The 10,545-nt window shown below is 42.5% G+C and overlaps 1 pseudogene; it reads left to right on the forward strand.

The window, feature by feature from the left end:
• Positions 1 to 2,003: 2,003 nt before the first annotated feature.
• LOC116101027 lies at positions 2,004 to 3,285 on the forward strand (annotated as a pseudogene).
• Positions 3,286 to 10,545: the final 7,260 nt, after the last annotated feature.

Consider the following 10,545-nt stretch of genomic DNA (forward strand, 5'->3'; position numbering starts at 1 on the left):
ATAATGAGTCAAAATTGGTAAGCCCCCTCCCAAACAGGAAGGGATTTACAAAGAAGGTTCACAAAAGGAAAGTTTGCCTTGCAGAGTGAATATGCCATTATGCTCTCACCCCAACCAACAGAAGGTGACATACAAGGAATAAAGCAGCTTGAGGTTTGTAAGGGAGGAAAGGGGGGCAGGAAAGGAGGTGAAGCAGGAAGAAAATGAGACATGATATTAACAAGGCAAACAAGGAGAGAAAAGGATGAGGAGAAGGGAGGAGGAGACGGGGAGAAATGAAATCACCTTAAAAATCAGAACAGCAGATGATAAAGTCAACCCACAGTGCTGTAATCTGCACTGGACATTAGAAGCACGTGCCAGAAAGTGGGAGAGGGCGGGATGGCAGGCATGGGGAGGGGGGAGGCAACAGGGGTTTGTTTTTGTTTGTTTTTTTGTTTTTTTGGAGGGGAAACTGGGAAAGGAGAAATTCGCATGTAAATAAAGAAAATATCTAAAATTAAAAAAAAAAAAAAAAAGAAGCACGTGCCAACACTTTGCTGTTGCCATTTGTCATTACAGTGGTCCCCAAGGTCTCAAAAATTTGTTTCCTTGCTTTCTTCAATGAAATCAGTGTTCTTTGGCTCTTCATCCTCTTATGTTTCCTGGTGCAGTGCCATACTAAACATATGACTTGCGTTCTTATTTATTGGATGAGACTAAGGTGGTTGCCTAAGCAATAAATAGAGGAACACTGAGGTCTCAGCTCCAGAGAGTTTCCTGATTTCTGTCTTGGACAACAGACCAACCCACAGGGACTGCCTCAACATGAAGCTGGTGATTCTATTCATGTTGGTCACCGTTCCCATTTGCTGCTATGCCAGTGGTAAGTTCTGTAGAAGGGAAGAGTGCTTTTGGACCACACATTTTTACTGTGTCTTCCAGGAAGAAGTCATTGTACCTGAGCATTAGTGTAAAGTGTCTGATGTAATATAACTCCATGGATCAACATTAGTTCAGATAATATAATAAAAAAAGGTATCCCTATTGTGGGTTTGTTTCCTGTGTTGAAGCTGCATGTCATATGTCAATACCATACAAAATGTCCCATTATGAAAAGTACTCTTTTAAAACCCATGGCAAGGCTCAGGTTTGATTATGAGGTATTTCAGAAGAAAGATGTGGTGATATAAATGTGCTCCCATAACACTAGAACCATATAGAATTCCTAGAGGATGTATTCATGAGTCTCTCTAACTGTGGAAGCAAATGGAAAACTTCCCAATGGTGCTGCTGCTTCTCAACTAAAGCATGTAATGCCAGGGTAAAAAGCTTAGACATTATGTGACAGACATATGAGAGGTTGTTCTGAATTCTTTAAGTGGTCCTTTGTTTCCATGTCCTTTGTGTTCATGCTAATAGGGAGGACAGCTTGCATTTTCTGGGGGCTTCTTCCAGTCATGAATAATGTAAAGCACTCTAACCAAAAATTGATCAAAGTACAGAGAATAAGTGACTGTTGAGTGCTCATCCCTAACTGGATTATCTATCTCATATCCTCCTCTCCAAGACTCAGGAAACACCATAGAGGCGGGGGTGGGGGGGGAGATTGTAAGAGCCAGGGAGAAGTGCTACAAGATACTATCTTCTAGACATAACTAGACTATTGTACTGATGAACTGAGAGGAGCAGTGTTTATTTGCCCAGGACTTTCACAAGATCAAGCTGGTCAACACTCTAAGTGTGGGTGGGGAGGGGTCATGAAACCCTATGCCCACACTGAGAAGATTTGGCAAGTGACTGGCTGCTGAGGGAGGAAGGATCAATTTTCTTCAGGGTTGTGGCTCATGGTAGGTTTCCCATGGTCCAGTGGATGGCCTTATATTAGCTAAAAATGTGCAACACTAAACTTGTTCTCAACATATTATTTTTAAAAACAAAGAGGGGCCCTGCCCCGTGCCACCCGGTCCCCTTCACTCAGTTCATCACTCCTAGTGGAAGCACCGCCAGCATGTCTGATAAACATGCCCTACAAAGTCTTGGACATGGGGCTGGCTGGCTAGGAATGGAAGACCCTGGGCATAGCTAAGAATGAGATGCCAGGATTGATGCGCATGTGGGAGATGTACTCAGCCTCCAAGCCACTGAAGCGTGCTCGCATTGCTGGCTGGCTGCACATGACTGTTGAGACTGCTGTCCTCATTGAGACTCTCATGGCTCTGGGTGTTGAGGTGCAGTGGTCCAGCTGCAACATCTTCTCTACTCAGGACCATGCAAAGGCTGCCATTGCCAAGGCTGCCATTCCAGTGTTTGCCTGGAAAGGCAAGACAGATGAAAAGTACCTGTGTGCATTGAGCAGATGTTGCACTTCAAGGATAGACCCTCCTCAACAAATCATGGATGATGGTGGTGACCTTCCTAACCTCATCCACACCAAATACCCACAGCTTCCGTCAAGCATCCGAGGTATCTCTGAGGACAACTGGTGTCCACAACCTGTACAAGATGATGGCCAATGGGATACTGAAGGTGTCTGCCATCAATGTCAATGATTCTGTCACCAAGAGCAAGTTTGACAACCTCTATGGCTAGTGAGAGTCTCTCATAGACGGCATCAAATGGACCACAGAAGTGATGATTATGGGCAAGGTGGCAGTGGTAGCAGGCTATGGTGATGTGGGCAAGAGCTGTGCCCAGGTCCTGAGGGGTTTCGGGGCCTGAGTCATCATCACTGAGACTGACCCCATCAATGCACCACAAGCTGCCATGGAGGGCTATGAGGTAACCACCATGGACGAGGCCTGTAAGGAGAACGACATCTTTGTCACCACTACAGGCTGTGTTGATATCATCCTTGGCCAGCACTTTGAACAGATGAAGGATGATGCCATTGTTTGTAACACTGGACATTTCAACATGGAGATTGATGTAAAGTGGCTCAATGAGAATGCTGTAGAGAAGGTGAATATCAAGCCCCAGGTGGACCGCTACTGGCTAAAGAGTGGGCGCCACACCATCTTGCTGGCTGAAGGCTGTCTAGTCAACATGGGTTGTGCCACGGGCCACCCCAGCTTAGTGATGAGCAACTCCTTCATGAGCCAGGTGATGGCACAGATTGAGCTGTGGACCCACCCAGATAAATACCCCATTGGGGTTCACTTTCTGCCTATGAAGCTGGATAAGACAGTGGCTGAAGCCCACCTGGGCAAGCTGAATGTGAAGCTGACTAAGCTGACTGAGAAACAGGCCCAGTATCTGGGCATGCCCATTAACAGCCCCTTCAAGCCTGACCACTACCACTACTGAGTGCCAAGGGTATCCTTCACCTTCCAGCTACCATCCTTGTTTGGTTTATAGATCTGCTAGTTTCTCACCTCAGAACCAGAGAAGGAGGTCTACCAAAGGGTAGGAACCCCTGGAGTTTGAAGGTTCCCAAGAGGTTGGTCTTTTTACTGTTGGGCCATCTCTTAAACCTAATAATACTGAGTTGGTACTTTTTTTGGGGGGGTCCCTATTTCACAAGGGTTAGGATAGATTAACCAAGAAAAGATAAGTGACAGAGACTGAAAGTGGCTAGAAAAACAAGTAGGGAAATGTCTGTCACTACTGTATAATTGATGGTTCCTATCATAAGCCCAGGTCACAAACAGATTCATTTGTTTTATTTGGGGGGGGAGATTTTTTTTTATTAGATATTTTCTTTATTTATGTGTCAAATGATATCTCCTTTCCTGGTTTCCCCTCTGGAAAAAAAAGGAAAAGAAAACAAAAGAAAATTTAAAAAACGCTGTTCCCTCCCCCTATCCCCCTGCTCACCAACCCACCCTCTTCCACTTCCTGGCTCTGGCATTCCCCTACACTGGGGCATAGAACCTTCACAGGACCAAGGGCCTCCCATTGATGACTGACTAGGCCATCCTCTGCTATACATATGTTGCCGGAGCCATTAGTCCCACCATGTGTACTCTTTGATTGGTGTTTTAGTCCCTGGGAGCTCTGAGGGTACTACTTAGTTCAAATTGTTATTCCTCCTAAGGGGCTGTAAACCCTTCAGGTCCTTGGGTCCTTTCTCTAGCTCCTTCATTGGGGACCCTGTGCTCAGTCCAATGGATGGCTGTGAGCCTCTACTTCTGTATTAGTCAGGTACTGTCAGAGCCTCTCAGGAGACAACTATATCAGGCTCCTGTTAGCCAGCACTTAAAAACAATGAATTTATGAAATTCTTCGGGAAATGGATGGATCTGGAGAATATCATCCTGAGTGAGGTAACCCAATCACAAAAGAACACACATGGTATGCAGTCTCTGATAAATGGATATTAGCCCAGAAGATCAGAATACCCAAAGTACAATCCATAAACCACAAGAAACTCAAGAAGAAGGAAGACCAAACTGTGGATACTTTGTTCCTTCTTAAAAAGGGGGAAATGCCCATGGAAGGAGTTGCAGAGACAGAGTATGGAGCAGAGACTGAAGGAAGGAGAATCCAGAGACTGCTCCACCTGGGAATCCTTCCCATATTCAATAACTAAACCCAGAGTTTGCTATTTCTAAGTAGACTCTCACAGCTGGCATCTTCTGTCCCAGATTTGGCAGTGCCCACCACCATTGCTAATCTGTGTTTCCACTTGTACTCAAGAACATGATTGTCAAGATAGGTAAGTGCTAATGAGTTCAAACCTCCATGGATGAATGTCGTGTCTTTCCAGGTTCTGGCTGCGCTATTCTAGATGATATTATCTATAAAACAATTGACCCATCTGTGGAAGAGGAAGAATATATGGAAGAGGTTAAGCCATATACTGATATTTTCTCTAAAGGCGCTGTGAAGGAATTCAAACAATGTTTTCTAGCCCAGAACACGACGACCCTGGAAAATGTTAAAGTGATGACGGTAACTTTTAATTTGTTTTCTTTTGTAAACTGCAAAATCACTAATGTAAAGGCAGAAGGAGAGAACTAGATTCCAACAGTTGTTCCCTGACTTCCACACACATGTAGGTATACATACACACCACACGCAAATACACATACTAATTATTATACATCCCAAAAACTACTGAGAAAAATGAACAAAAATACTAGCAAGAAAAAATGATTTTTAGCCTGTGACTTTTAAGACACAACTCTAAATTTAAGAAATCTCCTTGTTTTGGTTTTCCAGGATATAATATTCAAAAGTTGTGAAGAGTCGTCATAAACCTCCACAAGACCTTTGGCTCACAGAATTGCAGAAAAATGGCAATGGTCACGCAATTGATACCGCAAATCATAACTTTTCTTTCTTGATTTTTTATTTCTACCTATAAAGTGCAAGACAATTAGTTGTTGAAACCTCACATATATTTCTTTCCATTTTATTAAACTAACTGCATACAATTCTCTGTTGTGTTATTTCATAAAATAACCTAAATGGACTGTGCTGTCTCATACTTTGAGTTTTACACACACACATGTACACACATAGATACCCATTAGGAAATGTCTGGGTGTGAGAGTGAAGAAGGAAAAACACCTTCTTCACCCATCTTGAGTCTCCCCTATGAAAAAGCACTCCAGCTGCTTTCTTCCCAACACCTCTGCACACACTGCACATAGCCCTCCTGAGATCCTGGGTGGGACTGGGAGATTGAGAGGTTGGGTAACACACCTGCTACCACCACTATTTTCACATCTTCTTCCTCTAAACTCCCTTTCCCAACATATCATTTCCTAAAAAATCTTGATATCCAATATGTACATGAGTATTGGGCCATGGAAATAGATTTCCTCCTCCTGCTCCCTGTATGGTGTTAGGATAGTCTGAAGTAGGGACTAAAGATGCCTGAATTTGAACAAAACAGTTTATACCTAGGTAAACTCTTATTTTTAGGCTCTACTTCTGACACATGCATGGTTTAGAAAAATACTGAGCACAGGGTCCCCAATGAAGGAACTAGAGAAAAGACCCAAGGAGCTGAAGGGGTTTGCAGCCCAATAGGAGGAACAACAATATGAACTAACTAGTACCCTCAGAGCTCTCAGGGACTAAACCACCAACCAAAGAGTACACATGGTGGGACTAATGACTCCAGCAGCGTGTGTATAGTAGAGGATGGCCAAGTCGGTCATCACTGGGAGGAGAGGCCCTTGGTCCCGTGAAGGTTCTATGTCCCAGTATAGGGGAATGCCAGGGCCAGGAAGTGGAAGAGGGTGGGTTGGTGAGCAGGGAGAGTGAGGAGAGAATAGGTTTGTTTTTTTCAGGAGGGGAAACCAGGAAAAGGGATATCATTTGAAATGTAAATAAAGGGGCCAGAGAGATGGCTCAGTGGTTAAGAGCACTGACTGCTCTTCTGAAAGTCCTGAGTTCAAATCCCAGCAACCACATGGTGGCTCACAACCATCAGTACAGCTACAGTGTACCCATATACATAAATGAAATGTAAATAAAGAAAATATCTAATAAGAAAAGGAAAAAACTGTCCACTAAAAAAAGAAGAAGAAAAATATTGTATCTCATGAAATGCAAGAAGAGTCTGAATTAAACCATTTCTTTTTTTTTTTTTTTTCTGAAGATGATATGCATACAAATGAGTACTGAGAAAAGTTGCTGTGCAATCTTCAACTGTTAGTTTTCATCAGGCCAACACAGACTCAAGTCAGTATCCTGGACTGTGCTCCTGTGTCAGTCACTTGTTGGGGTAGTCTTTCTATTCATCTGTCCTGTTTAAGGACGTAGAAGGAATTGAAATAGAGACCCTATTGCCACCTCAGAAATCACAGAGTTGATCATCCTAGCAAAATGTGCCTACAAGTCTCACAGATATATTTCATCTCTGGCAATGTCTGAAAATGGTACAGGCCAAAACAATCAGGACTTTGTGAGACAGACCTGTTGTACTTGGGAATGCATGTTATTTCCCTCTGCCTAGTTATGTCTCACAGTATTGGGCTTGGCAATGAGCTCTAAAGCATCCTCCTATGGCATTTTCATGCTCTGCTATTTGTTAAGTAGTCTTGTTCCTCATTGTCTGTGGAACTTAAGAGAAGCATGGTGGATACAGTACACTGGGCTTCTAGTTAAAGAGTTCCAGAAAATCAGTACATGGTCCTGGTCTAAGGATGGAGTCTGAGGTGTTATGATGTCTGCACTGTGCTCATTGAGATAGGAATGAGGACTATTGTGAGCACAGACTATAGTCTACACCTTGGAAGGAGGAATTCTGAGCACCTACTTTTTTCCTGCTTTATTCAGTGTGCAATTCCTTATTGTCTTAAATTAAACACACTGCTTACACCAGATGTCATTGGTACTCTAAAGTTCATTGATGTGGCCATATGTTGTTGAAATTAGTGTCACTGTGGGGAAATGATCACTTGGAGATTTCAGTTAGATAGTTATTTGCTTCTCTCCTCTATTGTGTTCATTCCTATCATCCAAATTATTTTTTTATTTTTTTTAAATTAATAAATTAATTAATTATTTTTTAAACTCCATATTCCATTCCCCGCCCCCCATCCACCCTCCAACTGCTCCACATCCTCCCCACTACACCCTCTGCCTCCACATGGATGCCCCCACCCCCCACCCCACCTGGCCTCTAAACTCCCTGGGGCCTCCAGTTTCTTGAGGGTTAGGTGCATCATCTCTGAATGAACACAGACCCAGAAGTCCTCTACTGTATATGTATTGGGGGTCTCATATCAGCTGGTATGTACTGTTTGGTAGTCCAGTGTTTGAGAGATCTCGGGGGTCCAGAGAGACTGCTGGTCCTCCTACAGGATTGCCCTTCTCCTCAGATTCTTTCAGCCTTCCCTAATTCAACAACAGGGGTCAGCTGCTTCTGTCCACTGGTTGGGTGCAAACATCTGCATCTGACTCTTTCAGCTGTTTGTTGGGTCTTTCAGAGGGCAGTCATAATAGGTCCATTTTTGTGAATGCTCCATAGCCTTAGTAATAGTGTCAGGCCTTGGAACCTCCCCTTGAGCTGGATCCCACTTTGGGCCTATCACTGGACCTTCAGGCTCCTCTCCATTTCCATCCCTGTAATTCTTTCAGACAGGAACAATTATGGGACAGGATGTGACTGCAGGATGACAACCCCATCACTCACTTGATGTCCAGAGTGCTTGTACCAGTTTGCAATCCCACCAGAAATGGAAGAGTGTTCCTCTTTCTCCACATCTTCTCCAGCATGTGCTGTCACTTGAGTTTTTGATCTTAGCCATTCTGATTGGCATAAGGTGGAATCTCAGGGTCGTTTTGATTTGTGTTTTCCTGATGGGAACTTAATGTTCAACGAAGGATGTTGAATATTAAGTGCTTCTTGGTATCAGAGTGACTGTAGTCTCACTCAATAAATTTAGCAATGTTCCATTTCTGTTTTGTGTAGTAATTTAAGGTGGATTGGCATTAGCTTTTCTTTGAAAATCTGGTAGAACTCTACACTAAAACTGTCTGGTCCTTGGCTTATTTTGGTTAGGAGACTTTTAATAACTGTTTCTGTTTCCTTGGGAGTTATATGTCTATTTAAATTGTTTATATGGTCTTGATTTAACTTTGGTAAGTGATATTTACCAAGAAAACTGTACATCTCTCTTAGACATTTCAATTTTGTGGAGTACAGGTTTTTAAATATGATCAATTCATTCTTTGAATTTCCCCAGTGTCTGTTGTTACATTCTCCTTTTCATTTCTGATTTTGTTAATTTAGATATTCTTTCCATGTGTCTTTTAGTTAGTTTTGCTAAGGGTTTAATCTATCTTGTTGATTTTCTTAAAGAACCAACACTTTGTTTTATTGATTCTTTGTATTGTTCTTGTTGGGATCCAGGAGTTTCCTCACAAACTACACAAACATTGATCTCATTCAGATGGGGATAGTTTATGGAATGTATGCCCTAAGACTGATTGATCAGGGATGCAGCTTCAGACTTGGGAGCTAGGAGTTGTGACCCTGCACATTTCTCAGGGACAGCTTATAAAAGCTAAAACCACAAAACCACAATGAGCTCATATGCAGGTGCAGGAAGCACTGGTTGGTCCTTAATTCAAGCTATTTTAGACATAACAGCTCATATTGACCTTTAATTGGGTGGATCCTAAGTGAAACTTATAGTTGTGGAATTTCTTAAGATTAACAAACCTCATAGCATACAGAACACAACAGGGTGTGTGGTCAGTATGACTCTGTTCTGAGTCAAGTTAAGCTTCTGTCAATGACAGGCAGGCATGAAACAAAATGGCTACAGCTATGCTAAGGGGGCAGGTCTCAACAGTTCTCTCTGTTTCTGTTTTATTGATTTCAGTCCTCAGTTTGATTATTTCTTGGCACCTACTTTCCTTGAATGTTTGCTTCCTTTTGCTCTAGAACCTTTAGGTGTGCTGATATGTCTCTACTATGAGATCTCTCTGATTTCTTTATGAAGACACTTAGTTCTATGAACTTTCCTCTTAGCACCACTTTCATTGTGTCCTATAAATTTTGATGTGTTGTGCATTCATTGTCATTGAATTCTAGGAAGGCTATAAGTTTTTTTTAATAATTTCTTCCTTGGCCCGTTAGTCATTCAGTAGAGAGTTGTTCAGTTTCCAAGAGTTTGTAGACTTTCTGCTGTTTCTGTTCTTGAAATCCAGATTTAATCTTGATAAAGGGTTTTTTTTTTCAATTTTCTTGTATCTATGGAGAGCTCCTTCGTGAACAAGTGTGTGGTCAATTTCAGAGACAATTCTGTGAGGTACTGAGAAGGTATGCTTTTTGCGTGTTTGGTTAGGTGCTCTGTGACCATCTTAGGTCCATTTGGTTCATACCATCTATCTGCCAGCTCCATTATTTCTCTGTTTAGTATTTTCCTGGATGACCTGTCTATTAGTGAGAGTGTGGTATTGAAGTCTCCCACTATTAAGGTGTAACTTAAGTTTTTTTTTTTTTAAAGATTTATTTATTATATGTAAGTACACTGTAGCTATCTTCAGATACACCAGAAGAGGGCGTCAGATCTCATTATGGGTGGTTGTGAGCCACCATGTGGTTGCTGGGATTTGAACTCTGGACCTTCGGAAGAGCAGTCGGTGCTCTTAACCCACTGAGCCATCTCACCAGCCCGTAACTTAAGTTTTAACAATGTTTCTTTCATAAATGTGGATGTCCTAGCATTTGGGGCACAGATGTTAAAAACTGAAACATCATCTTGGTAAATTAGAGAAATGAAGATATTCCATGACAAAAACAAATTTACATAACATCTTTCCACAAATCCAGCCCTACAAAGGATAATTAATGGAAAACTATAACACAAGGAAGGAAACTACAACCTAGAAAAAGCAAGAAATAATCTTCTTTTAACAAACCAAAAAGAAGCCCACAACACCCAGAGGAAGCTCCACTCCCAGGTGCTCTGACAAACCCAGGATCAGAGATAAGCAGAAACCAACATCTGTCCCAACACTGGGAGTAACTGGGACCAGCAGGACCAGGCACACAGGAACTCTGCCAGCCTAGTGACTCAGGCTCCTTCCGGGTCTGTCTGGGTTAGTGTTCTGAGCAGACCTTGGGCACAAGCTCTGCAGCCAATCCCACAACACACA

The sequence above is a fragment of the Mastomys coucha genome, unplaced genomic scaffold, assembly GCF_008632895.1.
Source record: "Mastomys coucha isolate ucsf_1 unplaced genomic scaffold, UCSF_Mcou_1 pScaffold21, whole genome shotgun sequence".
In the NCBI taxonomy this organism is placed as follows: domain Eukaryota; kingdom Metazoa; phylum Chordata; class Mammalia; order Rodentia; family Muridae; genus Mastomys; species Mastomys coucha.